The sequence below is a fragment of the Uloborus diversus genome, chromosome 8, assembly GCF_026930045.1.
Source record: "Uloborus diversus isolate 005 chromosome 8, Udiv.v.3.1, whole genome shotgun sequence".
Taxonomy (NCBI): Eukaryota; Metazoa; Arthropoda; class Arachnida; order Araneae; family Uloboridae; genus Uloborus; species Uloborus diversus.
In genome coordinates, this window is record NC_072738.1 from 62,507,247 (window position 1) to 62,531,146 (window position 23,900).

Consider the following 23,900-nt stretch of genomic DNA (forward strand, 5'->3'; position numbering starts at 1 on the left):
ATTGATGTTAATTATATTTGTAAAATCTATGTAGTTTTGGATAAAATTCTCATTATGCTAAATAGAATGGACTTTGTTAAAAGTTTCTAGTAGCTGCTGGATCCTCAAAAAAGGGTTAAAGCAAAAACTGGTATACTTGCTTGCAATTTAAGTTGACAGTAACGTCATAATGCACGGAAGAGAAACCAAGTTAAAAAATAAAAGGTCACATTTACTAGCTACCTACCCTACCTGCTTTGTGAATAAGAGGCGATCGCCAACTGTTAATGAGCTGTTATTAGCTGGCACATTTGATTCAAATGAATGTAATGCTTTGCTCGTAAAATTGAAAATATTTGACAGAAATTATTTTTAGTTTTTGTTATTGACAGAAATTATGACAAAAAAAGGTTACCTATGCGTGGGTTTAACTAATTCGATTTCTTAAGTGAAGAGTGTAATTTCACCCGAATATCGGACAAGGCGTCAGGAACTATTTCCTTCGCCTGTTCTCGTCTTATTTCTCCATTGTCAAGTAAGCTTGCAGTTGAGTATAGTTATAGACGTATGAACTATGTCTTGTTTGTAAACATGGTCGGAATGTTTAGTGAAATCAGGGTGACGAATTTTCATGAGACAATGGTTTGTTTAGTGCTTAACTGTTTGCCTCGAAACTAGAGAGATTCTCTGTCACTTTGTACTGCAGTATATGTACCTTTTTTTGAGCTGTAAGTCACCTTGACTTTAAATAATTGAAAGAGAGTCGAAGTGTTTCTATCAACTTAAAAAAAAAAAGGTTTGCTATTACATGAAACTCGTTCTTTTTAAAAAAATAGACTTGCAGGACGTTGAAGGAAATGTTTTGAGTTTTACTAGAAATCCACTGGACTGATGGAGGGGATCAAAGGACAGTAACTAATCATTCTCAGTTGTTTAAAGTCCTAAATGATATTTCAGAAAAGTAAGATTCAAAAATAATTTTGTTTGTTGCATTGATTAGTGGTTAAATAGAAATGTCCGAAACACAAAATAAAAAATATATTATCTTAATATAAATTGAACACCAACTCCAAATTTGTATGTCCGGGGTAAATTCTGACACTACTAGACCAATTTCATTGAAATATGCAATTTGTCTAGGTTAGTGCTGGGATGATTTATTGACCAATTCGAAAAAAATTCAATGAATATTTCTTTTTTTTTATTAGAAATATAAATTTTTGCCCCCAAAATGGATCTTTCTACTCGAAATAATTGTATTATCTTGATTTTGGAGGAATATTTTCTACTTACGGTGAAAAAGGACGAAAGCAATTAATTAACAAGGAAAAAGTTATAAGCTTTTTAAGGAAAAATCAGCTTGCAGTTGAGTATAGTTATAGACGTATGAACTATGTCTTGTTTGTAAACATGGTCGGAATGTTTAGTGAAATCAGGGTGACGAATTTTCATGAGACAATGGTTTGTTTAGTGCTTAACTGTTTGCCTCGAAACTAGAGAGATTCTCTGTCACTTTGTACTGCAGTATATGTACCTTTTTTTGAGCTGTAAGTCACCTTGACTTTAAATAATTGAAAGAGAGTCGAAGTGTTTCTATCAACTTAAAAAAAAAAAAGGTTTGCTATTACATGAAACTCGTTCTTTTTAAAAAAATAGACTTGCAGGACGTTGAAGGAAATGTTTTGAGTTTTACTAGAAATCCACTGGACTGATGGAGGGGATCAAAGGACAGTAACTAATCATTCTCAGTTGTTTAAAGTCCTAAATGATATTTCAGAAAAGTAAGATTCAAAAATAATTTTGTTTGTTGCATTGATTAGTGGTTAAATAGAAATGTCCGAAACACAAAATAAAAAATATATTATCTTAATATAAATTGAACACCAACTCCAAATTTGTATGTCCGGGGTAAATTCTGACACTACTAGACCAATTTCATTGAAATATGCAATTTGTCTAGGTTAGTGCTGGGATGATTTATTGACCAATTCGAAAAAAATTCAATGAATATTTCTTTTTTTTTATTAGAAATATAAATTTTTGCCCCCAAAATGGATCTTTCTACTCGAAATAATTGTATTATCTTGATTTTGGAGGAATATTTTCTACTTACGGTGAAAAAGGACGAAAGCAATTAATTAACAAGGAAAAAGTTATAAGCTTTTTAAGGAAAAATCAATTTCTAATCCAACATTTCAATCATTGCTTTTTGTGGTCCAAAATCTAATTATTCATCTTAAGTTGATTTTAAGTTGTCCTAAAACAAGGCTCTTTTTTTTTTCATGGTTTTTAGTTTGTTGCAAAATGATATGTTTTGTTGAAACCAAATGTATGAATATTCTTTTAGAGTCAAATTCACGAGTTCAAATTATTTTCAGCTATTAAGCAATTAATTCATTATGATTAATTCATGATGCTAATTAGGCTCATCTCTACAGTAGGGAAAGGCTGGCCATGGCAGCCTAGTCGGTAAGGCATCAGACTTGTAACTGGAGGGCCTGGCCTTCGATCCTGGCCGGTCAAAGATCCACCGCCTTTAATGGTAACTGGTGGAAGTTAAATATGCTCGCGGTCGCAAAGTCCTCAAAGTGAAAAGATATCTCTGGGGGTGCTGGACCAGGGATTACTCAGCTTCTGGTTTGGATCAAAAAGTCGGAGCTGTCTCCAGTGTTCCTTCCAACTGGTTAAACTATAAATAGTGGTAGTTACGTGGGTGAAAAGTAGGGAAATTCTCATTTATTGTATTTCACCTTTAATTTCCTGCAGTTGGTGCAATTAATCTATCTCTGAAGTTTTCAGAAGGGTCGGTTGTTTTTTCTTTTTAGTTTCTTTAAATTTTTAATCATAAAGATAGATCAAGTGTGACATTTGATGGATCAACACAGTGCACTGGGCAAAAATTTCTTCGTAATGTTATGGGGTGTTATTTTCCAGCTAAGCGTTATACACACTGTACTTTCTCCTCTGGCAGTGGACATTTTCTTTCCTTAGTTCAGTTGGCTATCAAATAGCATCCTCCACTTCAGACAGTTAATACCAAAAATATTCGGCTCCTGCCCTGGTTCTAAATTTTTTAACTGTCCCTAAATGGCACCACCATCTATTGTGTAGTCTTCTGAAGGCAAGGCACCTGGCACGCAGTCCTTCCTAGTTTGAGGGCCAGAGGTCCCTTTGATAATTTATAATACAAAAAAAAAAAAAAAAAAAATTGAACTTTGACATCTTGAATTCAAATTATGTTTTTTGCAATCATGAGTGTGTGTATGTAGGCGTGTGCGTTTGTGTGTGGGGGGAAGGGGGTATATGTGTGTGTAGGCATGTGTGTTTGTGTGTGTGGGTAGTTGTGCGTTTGTGTGTGGAGGCACTCTAAAATACAAGTGTCATCATCAGTGCAATAAAAACGAAGACAGGTTCACCCAATAAAACACAGTCGAGGCGAACAATGGAATGAGAGACGAGTTGTAAAAGATATGAGAGCAGTATCGGAAACAATGACGTCAAGCACTTGACGCCGTTAAGAAATTTGAATTTTTAGATCATTTGTCCTTTTTGTGTGACTGTAAAAGGAGATGAGTTATTCCTAATTTTATTTCACTTGAGTGCAATTTATCTCGGTCAACGAGAATTGATAAAACTTTGTTCAACTTTAAATTGGCTCTGTTAAGAGCTGTCGTCCAAAATACGCGACAAAAAGTTGCAATGATTGAACAGGAGCTTTTTGATTTACATTTACATGTTGCTAATTCCAGTCGTCATTTTGAATTTTTTGACAGGAGGTCTTGGCAGAGAGCTCCTTTTTATTCAAACAAACACAGATCAGTACTTAATAAAAAGTTAACCAGTTTCTGTAAAGTTTCTTCTAATCTTACAACTTATAACTTACCGAAAGTTAATGTTAATGCTGTCGTCATTCTTTCAGATGTTTCCTTAAATTCTGTTCAAGTTAATGCTTTGAAATTCAATAGTAATTTTGCGGCTCCATCTAAACCGTCGTTTCCTCTTTTAATTGCTCCGGTCGAAAAGGCCTTGAAATTTAGTACTTTAACTTCCACACAGAAGGATTTAATCCGTCATCTCATTTCTAACAACATCAACTTCAATTCACAGTTCCATAACAACAAGCTATATAATGTAACTCGTACCATAAGAGATTTATGTGCTAACTCTGATTTAGTCATTACAAACGCTGATAAGGGGGGCCAAATTGTTGTTCTAAACAAAAAAGATTATATCAACAAATGCAATAACTTAATTTTAGACGGGCCATATGAAAAAATCAAACAAGATCCTTGTGGTAAAGAATTAAAAACTATCAGTAACGCCATTAAGTCATCTCCGTTGATTCCAGATTTTCACAAGAAACGCTTGATTCCTTCTGTTGCACAATGTTCCAGATTCTACGCTTTGCCTAAAGTGCATAAACCACTCATTTCTCTCCGTCCCATTGTTTCTAACATTGGTAGTGCTTCTTATAAATTGGCCAAATTTTTAGCTTCCGTTTTTTCACCTCTTCTTTCCAGCAACTGTTTTACTGTTCGGAACTCTCTTGACTTTGTTCGCAAACTTCGAAATTTTCAGTTAAATAACCATAGAATGGCCTCTTTTGATGTGAAATCACTCTTCACTAACGTGCCTGTTGAAGGTGCGTTAGACTGCCTTAAAATGAGATTAACTGAACATCACTTTTCCTACTTTGAGATCAATGAATTGTGCAATTTAACACGTTCTTGCTTAAAACTAAACACGTTTGTTTTCGACGGTAATTTTTTCCGTATGACTGAAGGTCTTGCTATGGGCAACCCTTTGAGTCCAATTCTAAGTGATTTGTACATGCACTATTTCGAACTTGAATTATTTAAAATTATACAATTTGATTTTTAAGTCAGGTACGTTGACGACATTTTTATGCTTTTGGACTCGTCTGTCAGTGACCTTGATAACCTTTTATCCATCCTAAATACTATTGACCCACATATTCAATTTACAGTTAAATTGGAATCTGGTAATCATCTTTCTTTTCTTGATGTGTCCATCACTCGTCATGACAATACGTTTACAACTACTGTTTTCCGTAAACCCTTTGCTGTTTCTCTCCCCCCCCCCCCCCACAAGTTATCCGTTCATCCTCCTAAACAAAAATTGGCTGCTTTTAGATCTTTTATTTACCATGCTTTAGCCATTTGTTCAAATTCCAATTTACTTTCATCAGAACTGAATTACCTACGAAGTATTGCGGTGGATCGGGGATTCACATCAGATATTATTGATACCATTTATAAGAAGCTATGTAGCTCAACTAACAAAAATCAAACACTTGCTCCTGTGAACTATTCGAGTTCCATTGTCTTACCCTTTTTTCCTAAAATCAGTCTACAAATTGCCAAAATCTTAAAAAAGTTTCATTTTTTCCGTTACTTTTTCTCCTGTTAATAAATTAAAATTTCACAGCTTAAACACCCTGTTCACAACCTTGACAAATGGGGCATTTACAGTGTTTCCTGCCAGTGCAAATTGGCCTACATTGGGCAGACTCGACGATTCCTCAAATTACGGATAAAAGAACACGAAAATTACGTCAAAAAACAGGATCTCAAACGCTCCTCTGTTGCTCAACATTGTTGATCCTGCGGTCATAATTTTATTTTTTCTTCCGCCAAAGTTATTCACGAGTGTTCGTCCATTCATGATTTAGATTTTTGGGAGTCATATTGCATATGGAAAAATGCTAATTTAATCGTCAATGATTTGTCTAGCACTCCCCCTTTTCCTAATGTTTGGAAGTCTGTTATTTGATTTATTTTTTGTCTGTGACGTTTTCTCCTGAGTGCAACTGTCCTCTGGAGTTCTGACGTAACCTTGACGTCATCGTTTCCGATACTGCTCTCATATCTTTTACAACATGTCTGTCATTCCATTGTTCGCCTCGACTGTGTTTTAGTCGGGGGAACCTGTTTTCGTTTTTAATGCACTGATGATGGCACTTGTATTTTAGAGTGCTGAAACAGCTGTTTGCTGGTTTTTTAACCTTTTTCCATTCTCAATTTGTACTTTATATACGTTGTCATATTTTATTCACAAATAAAATTTGTTTTAAAATTTTATCCTTTGATAATAAAAACAATAAGATGGAATGGGAAAAAAAATTCCAGAATGGGTTCAAACAGCTAAAAGACGAATTCATCTTGAAAGTAAAGACCCAGAAAAAAAGTTTATACGGGTCTTGTAGAGGAAATTTGCTTTGATCTGTTTTAGGAATAACGTATTAGGCGGAGTTTCTGAAAAAGTGTGAGGAAAAGTCTTCAATATTTTAATATCAGTGGCATAGCAATTTTTCATGGACCAGAAAAATTTCGGAAGCGGGATAGCTTATCAAACGTACATTGTAAAATCGGGGTTCCATTATATTATTATTGTCACTTACTCTTGTTTCTTTGTGGAAATTAGTGAATAGAGCGTTTGAAAGGGTTTATGTTTGAGATTTTACTTTCCGAGTGTTTGGTTTGCATTTTAGTTTCTCTTTCGATAAGGTCATTTTGCGTCAACTTGGTAGCTTTCAAATCATTTCTTGTTTGAATTTCGTTTCTTTCCCAATTTTTGCCGAAAGATGTATTATCTCTGGCTCTCTGCTTAAGTCTGTCCTTTAAGGATGGGAGGGGGTGGGGGCGGTCAGTTTCCTCCTGAATTTTAACAATGCCATGAAGTTGTGCATATTTGCTTTTTTCCCGTACAAAATATTTTGTGTACCCTTTGCTCAGCAGGGGTGCCCATCCCCCCCCCCCCCCAAGCTCAATGGCGCAAATTCCTCGCTAAATATTTTCTCGCTTTCAACTAAGGTTAAAAGTAACACTTTTTCGAGCTTCTAATTCCCAAGCAAATTAACGGGAGTGGGGGGGGGGGTAACGCTAACTATTGCCATTTGAACCAGGGGTGCCCATATCTCCCAGCTCAATGCGCAAATCGTCCCCCCTAAAAAATTTCTCCCTTTCAAATTGTGTTAACATACCATTTTATAGAGTATTTAATTTCTTGTTAAATTCACATGTATCTCGCATCTAGTGAATCAATTAAAAAAGTCAAAAGAAAAAAAAATCACAAATTAAATTTGCATGAGATAAATAAAGTGAAATAAATGCACTGTAAGTTGCAAAAATGAACAAATCACAATTTACGACAACAAGTACAATAGATGCTAATTCACAATTTAAAAAAAAAAGCATGATGTACTAAAAATATCCCCCAAAAAAATTTTGCTATGTCGAAAAATGTATCCTATCATGACTTCAATCGTAGAATTAGATGATCGTAGAACAATGAAATGATTATCAGCGGATGGCGGGGGGGGGGGGGGAGAGCGTTCCACACTCGCGACTCTTAGTGGCATAGATATCTAGTAGACCAGCGGTTCCCAACCTTTTTAGTTGTGCGGTCCATCTGTTTTGTAAAAAAACACCATTGATGCCCACTAATTACTATATATTATTTGCACAGTCAAAATTTACTTTCTGGGGCGGGAGGGGGGAGGGAGATTGCATCTGCTCTTAACTGTCCTTAATATACCGTATTAGGAAATTCGGATTGAAAGTGTGTCAAAAACAAGAGTTCTGGAGATGTTAATATCCTTCTCCTCTCTTGCTCTATCACTGATATAGGTATACATAGTCCAGTCATTTAAGCTTAAATTAGGTAAGAATCTCGGAATTCGAGATACCCAGCTGTAAGTCTGTAAATACTTGTACATTGACACCCTAAAATTTATCTCAAAACCTACATATGGTGGGGGTGTACGCAACTATTACATTTCAAGGTCAAAGGTCACAAAAATCGATTTTTACGCTTTTTTTTTTTGTAAATATCTCATTTCCTGTGGGTTTTTTGCTATTTGTATTTATTGTATTTGTACAATAAGGTAGAATACAAAATTCTCTACAAATTTTGCTTAAAAAAACTTTTTATACGGTGAAGGAGAGAGTAAACTTTTTATACGATATTTTCGAGATGGAGGGCGGAGAGTGCGCGGTCACAGGATCACTTCAGGTCAACTCGAATAAAAGTTTTAGTAATTATCCTCATTCCAAAACACATATTTTTTTTCTGCACGCATTGAGTGGCTGTGGCATAACTTCTGCGCTTTTTGAAAAGGGAAAAAAAATCATTTTTAAAAGTTTTTGAGAAACTGACAAATTTGGATGAACTAGCTGCAGCATTTGAGAAAGAAAACTTTTCGTCCCAGAGATTATTAGAGAGTGGAACTCAAACTTTATTGGCAATCTATAGAGCTCCGAAATCTGAAAAGTCCCGATCATCTTCGTTATATGCATTACGTCAAGTCTACAAAACTTAATAAACCTGTGCAGCTTTCAAATATTCCACCAACAAGTGCAGCTGCTCATCAACATTTCAAACGTGTGTATTATCAAGTTCAAACTTGGTTAGGGCGTGATTTGGAACCCCAGGTATGGGGTTTGGGCAATGCGAAACGATTTTCTGGAGCCTATCATGACAATTTTACCAACTGCTCCAGAAGATTTGCTAAATACAATTTTCTGCAACTGCAAGAGTGGTTGTGGTTCGCAATGCGAATGCAGGAAAGCGGGCTTGCAATGCTCTTTAGCTTGTGGCCAATGTAATGGAAAAGCTTGTCTCAGTGCTCTACCATATCAGAGTGACATTAACGAAGACCCCGAACCCTTGACCCCGAAATCATGGAAGAACTTGAGACAAATGTTGTTGAAGACGATAATGAAAACCAGTTTGAAATTTACCAGCAGCCGGAAGATGACGATGAAGAGGAAGAAGATGATTAACATTATAAATTGTAGTTTTTGTATTCTTTATTCCATTTTTTTTACTTTTAATAAAAATAAATGTATTGAATGATATTTTTTAATAAAAATATTAATTCATCATTTATTTGTTTTTTTTTTTCATCATGTAAAAAGTTATTAATATTAATTAGGTTAAAATTCAAATATAATTCCTATATTTTCATTAACAATTCTGCAATTACATGGACAGGTAAGTGTTGTTAAGTAAATTAATACTGAATAAAAAGTGGATAGGTTAGGAAAAAAATGATAAAATATAATATAATAGTTAATAAAAATTGACAAATATTTATAATCATGGATTTATCGATAGTTCATCAATTATATATGGCGTGTTTTCGACCGGAGGCACTGGTTGACCTGAAGTGATCCAGTGACCGCGCGCTCTCCGCCCTCTATCTCGAAAACGATTCACCGTATAAAAAAAAAAATTTAAACAAAATTTGTAGAGAATTTTATATTCTACAATATTGATAATAAATACAATTAGCAAAAAACCCATAAAAAATGAGATAATTACAAAAAAATCGCAAAAAAAAAAAGATTTTTGTGACCTTTGACCTTGAAATTTAATAGTTGCGTACACACTACCATATGTAGGTTTTGGGACAACTTTTAGGGTGTCAATATACAAGTATTTACAGACTTACAGCTGGGTATCTCGAATTCCGAGGTGAACTTACTATAATGACTGGACTATACAGTCGAGTCCCAACTTACGCGAGGGATGCGTTCCAAGACTGCTCGCGTTCCAAGACTGCTCCAAGTTGAAATTTTGCGTTGAGGAAAATGTATGTTTTTCAAATTTTTGAGAAACATACTAAATTTTTTCAGGCATTTGTAAATACCTCTCAAACTGCTTTAGAGCACTCCTCAACTATACTATACATTGCAGCTTCTTCAATAAAGAACTGAACTTTTACTGTATTTAAAAAATAAAAATAGCTATCTGTTTTATTCAACGCAGTGGCGCAGCAAAGGGGGGGGGGGGGGGTGGCAAAGGGGGCACTCGCCCCGGTCGGCACTTTGCTAGGGGCGGCAAATTCTGTAACACTACATTAACATCGAAAAGGCTTTTTTGTTTATTAATACTGCGCTTTACTAGGGATGTATCACTAAATCAACATCAAAATGTTTTTTTTTTAAACTCTTCAGTTCTATCTTGTCTCAAGAAATTTTTTTCGTTGGAGCACGAACACAAAATACTGGATACTGACAGGTATTCGGACCATTATCACTGACGCTGACAGAGAAAGACGAGAAGAGAGAGGACAATCTCGTTGGAGAGGATTATAAATCACAAAGATTGACAGGCACACTGTTAAAAAATTTCCGGAAAATTTACGGTAATTGTTACTGGCATCCATGTTGCCAGTAACTATTACCGTAAAAATCAAATGTTACTGTTAAATGTTACAGTTTCCTCGGTAGGCCCACAGCAACCAACTGGCGCTGGGATCGCTTATTTCTCCGGTATAAATCACCGTAAAAATCAGCGATGTGTTAGACCGCCATTTTACAGTAACAATTACCAGAAAATCTTCCTGAATTTTTAACAGTGCAGGCAGGGGCGGACTGGGTCCCCCAAGAGGGCGTCAACCTTAACTACCAAAGGGCACGAAAAAACTGAGGTTCAAGGGCGCAAAGGTTTTAAAGGTGCAAAAATAAATGAAAGCGCACCGGTATGAGGGTGTGAAAAAGCGACGGCGCTCAAGTTCAAGGGTGCCACGAATAAATAAATGAAGTATACGAAGTCGCACAGGTTAGAGGGAACCAGAAAAAAAAATACGAAGGTTCACAGAGGACTTTCGAGGGCGCATCGGCCAGCAGGTAAGTCCGCCCCTGCAAACAATCATTGCCTTAACTAACGCGATTGCGCCTCCACGTGTTTCCCTTGACGGCACTAAAAAACCTTACGCACCCTCGTTTTTTTTTTTTTTTCCTCCCTTGTTCCTGAGCTCCCTTTTTTTTTGCGCTCTCAAATCTGAGCACTTTTGTTTTTTTTTTTTCCCTTCTTTTTTCTTTCTTTTTTTTTCCACACTCGAATTTTTTTTCCCTCCAATTTTATTGTATGTGTGCCTTCGAACGTGTGCGCCTTCATCTCTTTTCTGCGCCCTTGATCCTGAGCTTTTTTTTTTCTTTTCGCCCTCGAATCTTTTTTTTCACTTAATTTTATTTGTGCCATCGAAGTGTGAGCCTTCGTTTTTTTTTCTTTTCTTTTTTTCTTTTTTCAGACCTCCCCTCGAACTTGTGCGCCTTTTTCTTTTTGCACCCTCAAACCTGCACGCCTTCGGGTCTTTTTTTTCTGCTCTTTCAAACCTGTGCGCCTTCTTTCTTTTTTTTTCTTTTTTGTGTTCTTAAACATGTGCGCCTTCTTCTCGTTTCTCTCTCTCTCTCTCTCTTTTTTTTTTTCTTTGCGCCCTGGAACCTTTTTTTTTAAATTTTATTTCTTTTGCGCCCTCGAACGAGTGTGCCTTCGTTTTCTTTTCTTTGTACCCTCCCCTAGAACCTGTGCGCATATTTCTTTTCGCTCCCTCAAACCTGTGCGACTTTTTATATTTTTATCCTTTGAACTTGTGCGCTTCTGTATTTTTTTCTTCTTTCCTCCCTTTGAGAGTCAAGATTGGCGCCCTTTTAGGGGACCTAGTCCGGCCCTAGTAGAAATATCCATTTTTATGTCCAAAACTTAAATTTCGAATAAAAAAAACTGTTCATCGAAATTTTTTCGAAAATGTCTATAAACCTTCCGAGCACTAACCTAGATAAACTAAAAATTTTAACGAAATCGATCCGGTAGTTTCTGAATTTACCCCGTACATATACATTTGGATTTTGTGTTTTATTTATATAAAGAAGATATTAATGCTAAATTATAGATACAGTTAATTTCATTCGTAATCCTCAGTGTGATCGTAATTTCAATAAATATACATAATCCGGGAAGGTTTGTGAGTGAAGATCTGTGATGCGACTTTTACGCAACATGTGGTGCTTCAAGATTTATTATTTTTTTAATTTATATTTATTTCATTAAAGTTATTTATTTATTTATTTTTAGTATATATATATATATATATATATATATATATATATATATATATATATATATATATATATATATATATATATATATATATATATATATATATATATATATTTTTTTTTTTTTTTTTTTTTTTTTCTGCGTGAACTTTTTTTCGGATATGGGGCTCATAGAAGTGAAGTCGATACTTGAATTTTACATCAAAAAGTACAATCAAAAACAAACTGTGGAAAAAAAGAAAAAACAGTTCGTTTTGATGATTTTTTAAATATTATAGGGGGAAGGAATACCACTCTGGAGGGTCCCTCCTTGCTACAAATGCTCATCTTTTTAAACTTTTCTTTTCTCTAGTCCCCCAGAAGAATACTAAAAATACACCACCAGCTCAGTTATTCCATCCGAGGATTGCAGTTTCGTGCTTTTTAGCACTCATCTGCCCGGAATAGGAATCACATGAGCTGGTGGCGAAAATCCTCTTAAGGGAGCCAAGAGAGCCAAACAAACTGGTAGCTAATGTAGAATTAGCACACCAGATGAGTGACCGCAGCAATGGTGCGGTTCAACTCAAAGATTGATAACTCAAAGATCAACATTAATCTAAAAACTGGCAACGCTTTGGTTTTTTTTTCAGCCATTTTGTTTTAGCTCAAGAAATGATTGTCTGAATGTGTCAAGGGAAACTTTTTTTTAGGAAAGCATTCTGAAGTTTACATTATCCGTTATATACAACTTAAAAAAAAATTCGAAGTGTAATTTTAAAGTATAGACAGTCTTTAATAATTGAAACGTATTTTTAGTAAATTGCCAGTGATTTTTAATAATGGAACAAGTATGTTTGTAAAAATTGCATATTAGGGATACTTGATCCCTTCTTTAGAGGGATACATGATCCCAGGGATCAAGTATTCATATGACAATATAAATACAATGAAAACAATAAAACTGTTGCTTACTTAGTTGACATTACGTTAAACATTCAAAACCATGTTAACATAATAAAATTTATCATAGAATGAGTGATAAATTTAAAAAATCACTGCAGAGTAAATATGCTAAACAGTTAAAATATCAGTTCGCATGCTATAGTTAGATTTACACTGCTCAACATTGAAAATGCAACACCAAGAAGGAGTAGTCAGAAAGTGAGGAAATTTAGAAAAAAGACAGAGACAGCTAAGATAACTGATCTTAGTTTCAAAATGATAGGCAGAATACTGAGCGAGAACGGCGTTGGCTCAGTAGGATGTAGGACCACCGCGGACAGCGATACATAAAGAAACACATCTAGGCATAGAGTCAATAATGGTACAGATGGTGTCCAGAGGGACGACTCTCATTCCCTTTCAACCATTTGCCACAGTTTGTCTTCTAAACGAAGCAGGGACAGACTCTGCAAACGGCGTCCTATCACATCCTACACATGTTCGATTGGTGACAGCTAGGAGAGTATGATGGCCAGGGAAGCATCTGTGTGCCTTGGAGAGCATGTTAGCAGTGCGAGCACAGTGTGGTCGGGCGTTATCCTACTGAAAAATTGCATTAGGTATCCCTTGAAGGTAAGGGATTGCCACCGGCCGCACCACATTATCCAAGTATCGTTGGGCCGTCATAGTGCCCTGAATACGAATTAGAGGTGATATGGAATTGTACGCAATTGCGCCCCAAACCATTATGCTACGTTGTCGTGCGGTGGGACGTTCCACAGTGACTGCCGAATTAAATCTGTCTCCACGTTGACGCCACACACGTATGCGGTGACTATCACTGAATAAACAGAAGCGGGATTCATCTGAGAACTCGATATTTCGTCATTCTGTCATCCACGTCGCTCTTTCCTGCACCATACTCAACGTTGCTGTCTATGTTGTGGGGTCAATCGCAGTCTTCTTAGCGGAAGCCGTGATTGCAGACCACGCGCGACCAAACGACAAGACATGGTTCTGGTTGACACGGGAACATTCAGGGTATCTTGTATCTGCTGCAGAATCGAGGAACAAGTGACTTGTGGGTCTCCTACAGCTTGTCGGTGGATGTGTCGATCCACGCGTTCTGACGTCACTCTGGCTGCCCCTGCACCCCTCAATCTTGCCACATTTCGTTGTTCCAACCATCTTCGGCACAGTCGATGCACCGTGCTCGCATCCATGGGGGTATCAGTTGCGATTTGACGTACGGACCAACTTCCCCTTCTCAGTCCGATCACCATACCTCTCGTAAAATCGTCTATCTGCTGGAAGTGCCTTCTTCGACGGTGGCCTGGCATTCTCTCGTGTTACACCTATCCTCCAAGACAAAAGCAAAATTTCTTCGATAATTCTCCAGTCAGAAATAACGACACGAATATTGCCCATTCTACAAATTCCTTCCCTTATATCTAACTTCACGTGCGTCGGAGAGCTGCGCATTTCATATCATTTACATAACTCAGAAAATGTATGTTAATTTAACGCTTTGATTTTAAAGTGCATAAGATGATAGTCTTACATGCTGAGTTACGTTGCTGTAACTTAATAATTAAAATAATGCCAACAGGTTAAAGTTCAATATCAAATGTAAAAATTTTACTCATTTCAAAGGGGGATAACTAGCGTAGGGGACGGGACGGAAACACAAAATGAAATACGGCAAAAACTAATCACTGGAATCATGCTAATAAAAATTTGTAACTGTTGCTGTGTGTTTGTGTACCCTTTACAGATTACAGCCCCTCAAAAATCGGAAAAATGACAAAAATGACATTTTTAGACCCCTGTAAACCAAAAGGGGATGGAATTAAAAATAAAATTTCTTGGCCAATTGAATATTCCATTCAAGTACTATACATGTTATACGTATATTGTTTTGTGTATTTCTTTTGTAAAAAAGATATAGGTCTTTGAAATTGAGCAATTTTGCTAGTTAATTCACACACTAAAACAAAAATAAAAAGTGTGAAAACTTCATTGCACCTTCTTAATTTACGTATATTGTTCTCTATACAATATATTATACTGAAAAAACATATTGTAAGTATAAAAATAATTATTTTAATTTGATAACTTAGAAATATTTGGACATGATTGAGTAGTTCATACTTGATTGGCAGCTTATAGACTAGACTGATAATCTACACACACAAATTTTCAATATATACAAACATACGCTCTGTATATTAACATATCGAAATTGCCTTAAACATATGCAAAAACATTATATACACTAAATTTAAATTTTAAAAAGTGCGTTTTTTATTTCTTGTTTGAGTGTAGTTTTGAAAAAATGAACTCACCTAGTAGTCACCTAGTAAATTGTAATGGTGATTCAAGTATATGGAATTTGGAATGCTTTACCAAGGCACATTCATAATTTGATACTTTGAAAATGTACTAGGAGGAAGACAATGACAGGGGTTCTAAAGTTAGTGATCAACACAAGCTATGCAATAACTTTTTTGACAACAATGGGCATTTTCTTTTGATAGTCTTTTTAGTAACACACTATTCTTCTTACCTATTGCTAGGGGACAATAATTTTACAGTGATAATATTTAAATACGGTGGCATAAATCAGTGATTAAATGTTGTATTGGGAATTGTATTTGCAGAGTTAAACCTTTCTTGCAGCATTTTTTCAGCTAGTTTAATATACTGAGTGCTCACAAGGATACACGCAATGTTTAGTAGCAAAAATGCAGAATGCATACATTTTTGTAGGAATTAAAATGTGACTTCTAGTAGTTCTCTGCTAGCTAGTCTTTGTAGTATCAATTATTTTTACGGTTCCCCTGATTACGTTACATTGTCCATTACCATGTGATATTGCATAGAAATGCCATTCAGCTCTCAAGTTGACATCCGTTTCGTGATTAAGTAAATTAACAAAGTTCTTTCTGTTTTATTGTGTATTTGAGTAAAATATTTCAGTACGCCACATATTGTGTCACCACCAGAACTATAGTGCTACTGTATGAATTCATTTTCTTAAAACTACATTGAAGCAAAAAATGAAAAACGCACTTTTTTTTCCTTTCAGCTATGTAGATTATGTTTTTGCATGTGTTTAGGCAAGTTATATTAGTTAATGTGCAGTGAGTACTTTTGTATGTGTTGAAAATTTGTTTGTAGATTATCAGTATAGTTTATAAATTAACTATTTAAGCTCTCAATCAAATATGAACTACTTATTCATGTCCAAATACTTCTAAGTTATCAAATTAAAATAATTATTTTTATACTTATAATATGTTTCTTCTGAATATTATATTTTATAGAACACAATTTACGTAATTTAAGAAGGTGCGAGGAAGTTTTTACACTTTTTATTTCTGTTTTAGTGTGTGAATTAACTAGCAAAATTGCTCAATTTCAAAAACCTGTATCTTTTTTACAAACCGAATATACGAAACAATATATGTAACATATATAGTACTTGAATGGAATATTCAATTGAAATTTTATTTTTAATTCCATCCCCTTTTGGTTTACAGGGGTCTAAAAACGTAATTTTTGTCATTTTTTCCGATTTTTGAGGGTCTGTAATCTATAAAGGGTACACAAACACACAGCAACAGTTACATATTCTCATTAGCATGGTTCCAGTGATTAGTTTTTGCCGCATTTTATTTTGTGTTTCCGTCCCCTACGCGAGTTATCCCTTTTTGAAGTGAGTAAAATTTTGACATTTGAACTTGAACTTTAATCTGTCGCCATTATTTTCACTACTAAGTTACAGCAACGTAACTCAGCATGTAATAAGACTATCATCTTATGCATTTTAGCACCAAAGTGTTAAATTAACTGTCATAAATGTAATTCGTGTAGCAAAGGTCTAAAAGTCCTATTTTTGACTACGAAAATCAATTTTGATGACCTCTAAAAAATCAAAGATCAAGTTTAGAGAAAACATAAAAGTGGTTTTCAACATCTTTCATATGCAGCTTTTAGGGATATGAGTTTCAAAAAAAATTTTAAAGCACCCATCCGTTGAACCTGTATGGATTAACCCATTAGCGAACAGAATGCAAAAAGTTGGATTTCTAGAGTTTGAAATAAGTTTTCTAAAGCAAAAAGAGGTTATATGCTTAATCAATCTATTTTCCAGAAAAATTGACAAAATGTGTTAAGCTGCACACATGCAGTTGGGTTGAATGGAACTTTAAGAACTACATCAAACGAATTGTTTACATTTGAGTTTTCATGTTTTGAAAACATATGCTGGGCTTCCTTTTCTTTTTTATAAGTACACTGATACTTACATTTTTCTTCCCTCTTTTTAAAAATTAATTCAATTGATAAAACTCTAAATGTCATTATTGCAAGACAAGAAGCAAATAAATTTATTTGTGTGCTTGTCATCCCATTTTTTTTTTATTTGTTGTAATTTCTGCTTCGTTACGCTACTTTAAAAAAAATGTTAGTTTTATTAATAAAATATATTGTTCACAACTATATTAGAGAATAAGTAACTGATTAAAAGTATCATAAGAGTTCATTAAAGTTGTGTACATTTTTTTTTTGCAGATGTCCAAAATAATGTTATTTTGTGTTCACATTATTGTAATCAAATAAGAAAAATTAGAAATAGTATTATTTTTTAGAAACATTATGTAGAAAACTAAAATCCATAAATAAATTGCTGATCTAATGAAAAATCTAAGCACCTTCTCAGTGGGATCAAGTATCCCCCATGAATCGATCTTGTATTCCTTGATTTGGGTACACATGATCCCTTTATGAAATTATTGAAAAAATGAGTTTTCCAAAACTATCAGTCTAATTTGAATTTAAAAAAAATACTGGCAGATAGAGGAAAAAATTACCTTTGTACACGTACTTAAAAAAAAAAAGTAAAAATAAAACTGATAATTTGCAGCAGAGACAAAAAATTGAAAACTAAAGTGGGGATCAAGTATCCCTTGTCTCCCCTACTTATTAAGTTTGAAAAAGAATCGAGTAAGTTATGGTGTCCCCACAAAATAAATAAATATATTGAAATCCAAATTTTACGTCCTCCGAATCTACGTTTTCCCCGCGTTTTACGTTTTTTCATCAGATCCCAGTTTTTCCGTATAATAGTTATGTTAGTTTAACCCGGATTGTAGATTTCTTTCTTCTTTCTTTCTTTTTTTATGGAATTTTTCATATTTTATGTTTTTCCTGGAAAGCAAAGAGAAAAATAAAAGAAAAAAATTGTTCTAAAAGGAAACATTTTTCTTTTTTGTGTTTTTTTAAATACTTATCCATGTTGTTGAAAGTTAATTATGGAAACAGAAATACATTCCACTGACTCATGTCTGATCAAAGTATTCAAGTCCGAAAGATGCAATATTAGCTTTGAACTCAATAACTAAAAAACAATCCACTATTAAGAACTATTTTAACCTTAACGCCAGGATTCACTACTAAATGTGTTGAAATGATCTTAAAATGGTACGTATATATATAATAATGTTCTTTTTACTTAGTATAGGTAATACACCTTTTGAAAGAGTCATATTTACTACCTTTTGTTTTTTCCTATTTGATTTTTTCTTTCCATGTATTTCCAGTATTTCTCACTTTAAAAACTCAGTCCCTTGAGGGGTTTTCGGGGTTCACTAAATAAATAAATAAAATAAAAATAAAAAAAAAAAAACCTTTGAGAATTGCTTTCAATTTACAATTTGAAATATCAAAGCCATGCCATTTTTTGTCTGAATATCCCATTTGAAAAATTTCTTGCTACGCTCTGTTTTCTATGAAACGATATTTAAATTAGAAAAGACGAAAACCTTCACGACATTGTTCTAAGGTATTTTTCGTGAGTATTTTTTTCTCTCTTATCCTTCGGTAACATTTATAAAATAACTACAGTGAAATCTCGTTACAACGAATACCAATACAACGAAATTCCCGTTTCGACGAAATGAACTTTCAATCCCAATTTAATTGCTTGGATTTGATTACAACAAAATTCCGTTACAACAAACAAAATTTGTGGTCTCTTGAATTTTGTTGTAACGGGATTTCACCGTATAAATTTAATTCCACAAGTTTCGAAGACATTAGTAGCGAAATTTGAATTAATTTTTCGTTCGTTAATACTTCTAAAGAGAGTTGCGAGAAAAAAAAAAATAAATAAATAAATAAATAAAATAAATAAATAAAATGTGCAAAGAGAGAGAGAACCAATGACGACACCACTTCTCTTTTTTTTTTTCACGGCATAAACCCATCTCTTTTATATTCAATCGTAAGTACATCAATTAAAGACTTAATGTTTAGTCTTTTCTTTCTGCCAAAACTTGTTCCGATTCAATGCGGAAAACGAACCCTTACTTTGCCAATAAAGAAAGAAAGAAAGAAAAAAAATGCTAAAAAACTTCGAAATCGATGCGGTCCCTGACAGGTCACACCCCCGCATGGAACACTCCTCCAGGTGGTTAAACCAATCAATCGGGACATTCCCTCCCGTCCACCCCTCCTCAGCGGGCGAGTCCAATTTCACCTCCCTATTATCGATCGTTACTGGCCAGGAGGGTCCCATTCCCGAAGGGGGCTTGGGTATCTCCCCTTTTTTCCTAAGTTTCCAACAGTGCGGAGAGTTCAGCGTCCTGATGTGCTCTGTCCGTCGTAGATCCGCGGATAAATTCCCATCCGGTTCCTCTTCTTCTGCATCCGCGGATATTTCTAGTTTGTGTTCTGCGCTTTGTTTGTGTGTTGTGTCGTCGTCTGCCCGTTCTGTTCGTGGTTCTTTCTCTCTTTGTCTCAACCGCTAGTCCTTGTTACGTTCCCTTCAACATCCAGCTAGTAAGCTCGCTAATTACAAATCTGTGCAAATTAGTTTCCAAAGCTTATTCATTTCGTCAACACGAACTTAAAAAGATCTTTATTTAATCTTCTGTGTCGATATGCGATTCATTATTCCAAGAAAATTGAGCTCTTGGACTGATTTCCAAAAGATTTCTGTGGAGTTACGGACATTTGTTTGTATATAGAAAGAAGTGCCAAAAAAAAAAAAAAGAAGAAAAGAAAAAAAAAAAAAAATCAGGACAAGTTTTCTACGGCTGCTGAGGTGAAATTTTATCCTGCTATGTAAGTTAAGCTCCTGAGCTGTGAAGTGCTCAGAAATTTTCGCTAGTAGTACCATGACTAGTTTCTATTTTCTGTTGAAATAGTTGCCAAGTTTCAATCTCTGTTGAAAAAAAAGTGTTCTCAGAAGATTTAAATCTTGCGCTATGAACCAGTCAAGAACTTCTGCATGTGTAAAAAAGTCAGTGCCAATAGCTCTGGGCTATTTTAAACTTTTGTTTACATGATTAACAAACTTCAAGTACGAATGAGAAAAGATTTATTATAGTGAAAAAATTAAAAATCTATACTGTGGAGATTTTTTGTTTCGGTAAAGAAGTTGAAGATAGTGCCAATAGTTTTCAGGATTAGTTTCTATATCAGATTTGTGAATTTTTTTCTTCCACTCTGCACTCTGAACTGGTTTATTGCACACTACTCCTCTGAACACAACACTATAAGTTTTTACAATTGAGTTTAAGATCTTGGAGATACTATTTTCTGCTTTTCTTGTTCTGATACTTTAAGGAAACTGCGGCTGCTCCTAAAATAGTGTTGACTATGAAAATAATACCACCAAACCTCAAGTGTTTTTATTTTAATGTATGGATAAGTTTTAATAATTGGAAAGAAAATTTACAACTTAACTTTCTTGGTGCATAAAAAATAATTTAATCGACATTTAAGTGATAAAAGTACATTCTACGAAACAAAATTTCATGAATGATTTCACCAGTTTAAATACATTCCAACGTGCTAATTTAATGTTGTGTGTATCAAACATGAGGTCGTTTTAGATACTAAATATAGTTTCTTCGGAAAAATTATGCAGACTTTTGAAAAAGTGAAACTTTTTGCGATGCAGTTGTTTTAATATGCATAAAAACCAGATTGATGATTTGGTTAAGAATCAATGTGAATGAATTTTTTTCTGACCTGTATTATCGGAACTCGTTTAGGTAGTGTTCAATCTGTACCATCAGTAAAGTGACGAATTTTTGCGTGCTATATTCTTTAGAAATACTCGCACATATTTTTTCGGTAAATGTTGGCAACTCGCTTACGAAATATTTAGAACATTCTCATGTATATCGTTACAAAGCAAAACTCCTTGATAATCTGCATTGACGTGCTTTTCAAACTATTTCCAAATCTTTGAATTAACCAACATACTTCTTTTCTACGACTGAAAATGTGAATCTTCTAAAAAAAAAGTAATTTCACTTTCACTGCCAGTTCAGCTGCTTCCAACGTAGATCTCCTAAATCTCACATTAATCAGTGTGCGTGAAAATATTGTGCCTAATTGATATATCGGGTAGATTAATGGTGTTGTTGTGAAATCTGATTAACTTTACGACAAACTCAATATTCTTCTACACTGCCAGTATTACTATTCACTGTGTTAATATCAACAACTTCGTATTTCACTGAATAATGTGTCCTCTTAATCAAACAGTATTAGTTTCGTACGTTTAAAAATCTATAAACTAAGTCTCCCTGCTAAAGCAAATTATAATTTCATGTCATCGTTGAAAGTAATATAAGCTTCAGAAGAGTTTAAACCACAAAGGGAGGACTTTTATTTTAAATTTGTTACTTTAAAAGCAGCCCCATAACCCAATTATGAGAAATATTTCACTAGTTTTATTAGTATTTAGTTGATCTTATTATGGTGGAGTGCAATATGCTAATTAAACTGTCGTTGAACGTGTGAAATATTTGTACAGAAAGCATGAGTGATGTAAATTTAAAAACAGTTACTTTTGATTAGATAGCGTTGATAGATTTTCACTGACAGTTGACAGTGACTGAAGCCTATGTAAGATTATATAAGTAAGAAAAAAATAATAACTCCAAAAATAAGCAAACTTTTTTTTTCTCGATTCTTAATAATTAAGTCCTTGCACAACATGTTCTTCAAAAAAGATACATCTATAATTTCACATTAATACACGACACATCTATATTTTTTTCGACACGTGATATTATTATTTTCAGGTCATCATATACCGTTCTTTAAAAAACAGTTCTGTTCTTGTGATCATACATTTAAAAAAAGTTCGACACTTATAATTACTATTAACTGTGTTATTATTATTATTATTATTATTGTTATTTTGAATTCAAGATATTTTAAAAGTTTTATTCTTATAATTAATACGTTATTTGTTAAAAGTTTTACACGTATAACTTTTACTAAGCATTTCTTTCTTTCCTGAAGTTCTGTACTTATAATTACTGTACCATTTTCTAAAAGTCCTATACTTAAAATACACATATTTAAATTTAATGGTATCAGTAATCGCATCATTGCAATGCATAATGAAGCACAGAAAAATATTACCGTTTTGGGACGAAAACAGTTAACAAAGATTCCATTTTAGTCTGAAATTATAGTTTACATCCCAACCTTTTTGCACAGTTTTAAATGTTATCTTTTAACTTCTTTCTGCATTTCAAATCCTCTGAACCAATTTTTTATCCCATGTGATATTTTGATTTATTACTTCGAATTACTGGAGAAAGTTATATCTGTACATAAGTGTTTAGATTCACAGCAGTTTAGAGTCATTAGTACAAAAATTATTAAACGCCTTAATGTGTGCTATAAAAAATTTATTTTAGAAAGAGCTTGAAACACTTAGCAATTTGAAGTCTTTGTCATTTGCACATATCCTGAATGCTTGCTTGTTAAAAAAGAATTTCTATTAAACTCGACGACTAGAAAAGAGATGTAAACCTCCTCTGTCGGTTACTTATTTTATACCTTTTATAATGCAGTCAAACTAATTACTGAATTCCTTATTAGAGTATAAACTTTATTTAAGCGTTTTTGAAAACTTTATTTACAAGTTTTGAAAGTAATTTATTTTAAACGACACTGTTTAATATTTAAAAATACCCTTTCATATAAAATTAACTTTGCTGGCATTATTTGAACAAACTCCAAAACATTCATCCAATCAATAGATGCTCAATAGATTCCTGTTTGTTGATCTAGAAACCACGTTGGCGATTTGTTGTCTGTTAGCATACTGACCTAAACGTCATTATATCGTGTTGAATGTTTATGCGTTAGTTTATGACTGTGTGGCGAATATCTATAGCTGAAAAAGTTCAGCATTTTTCACCTCGAGTCACAATAAAGCCAAGCAGCAATATAACTCAAAGTCCTAAAACCAGCCTTTTTGTATATTTCGAGTTACTAAGATTCAGATTTTTATTGCAAGTTGGTGAGAGACTGTCTTAGAGTTAGCTTTTGCATCTTCCACGTACGCTAGAAATAAATACAAGCACCAATCAAATGTGGTATACAATGGCAAGATTATAGATTCAACTACAACGCTTTTCAAAGTAAAACGAATTTTTGGCGCTGGTTGTTTATATAGAAGCTTAAAAGTATGTAAAGAATTTAATTAACGTTTGTGCAATGAAGACCGAATTATTGTACGGACATAACCACGTGCTTTTTCTGCTTCTGGGAAAGTTTTACTGAACATTACAAAGAAATCAACCCCAAAACAGAGTGTTCATGGTGGAGATTTTGAATCGCTTAAAAGTTCCTCTAAATTGAAAAGATTGAAATTAAGGCATATAAATACAGGTCAATTTTAATAATTCGAGAGTAAAGTTTTGAAAAACTGACAAAGTTTCTGACTACATATGAGCGCCAAAAAATTAACTCATTTGTTGTGATATGTTTTAAGTGAAAAAATATTATACTTCTAATTATTTGGTAAAATTAATACTACTATTATCAACACTAGCTGAAAAAACAGAAGTTGATTGCGCTGTTGTTTTGAAATATTTTTTTTTAAGTTGGTTTCATAATTTGCAAACCAAACTCATTTCAATATTTCATAACTCGTATTGAAATTGTCACAATTTTAAATGGAATCTACCCGTCAAAAATTCAGAAAAACACACATGAAATTACTGGAACGTTGATCAGTACTGAGGAATCAATGTATTTGATGCTTATAGTTTGGAAATAGAACTTCTGGATAAGTAAAACAAACTCTAG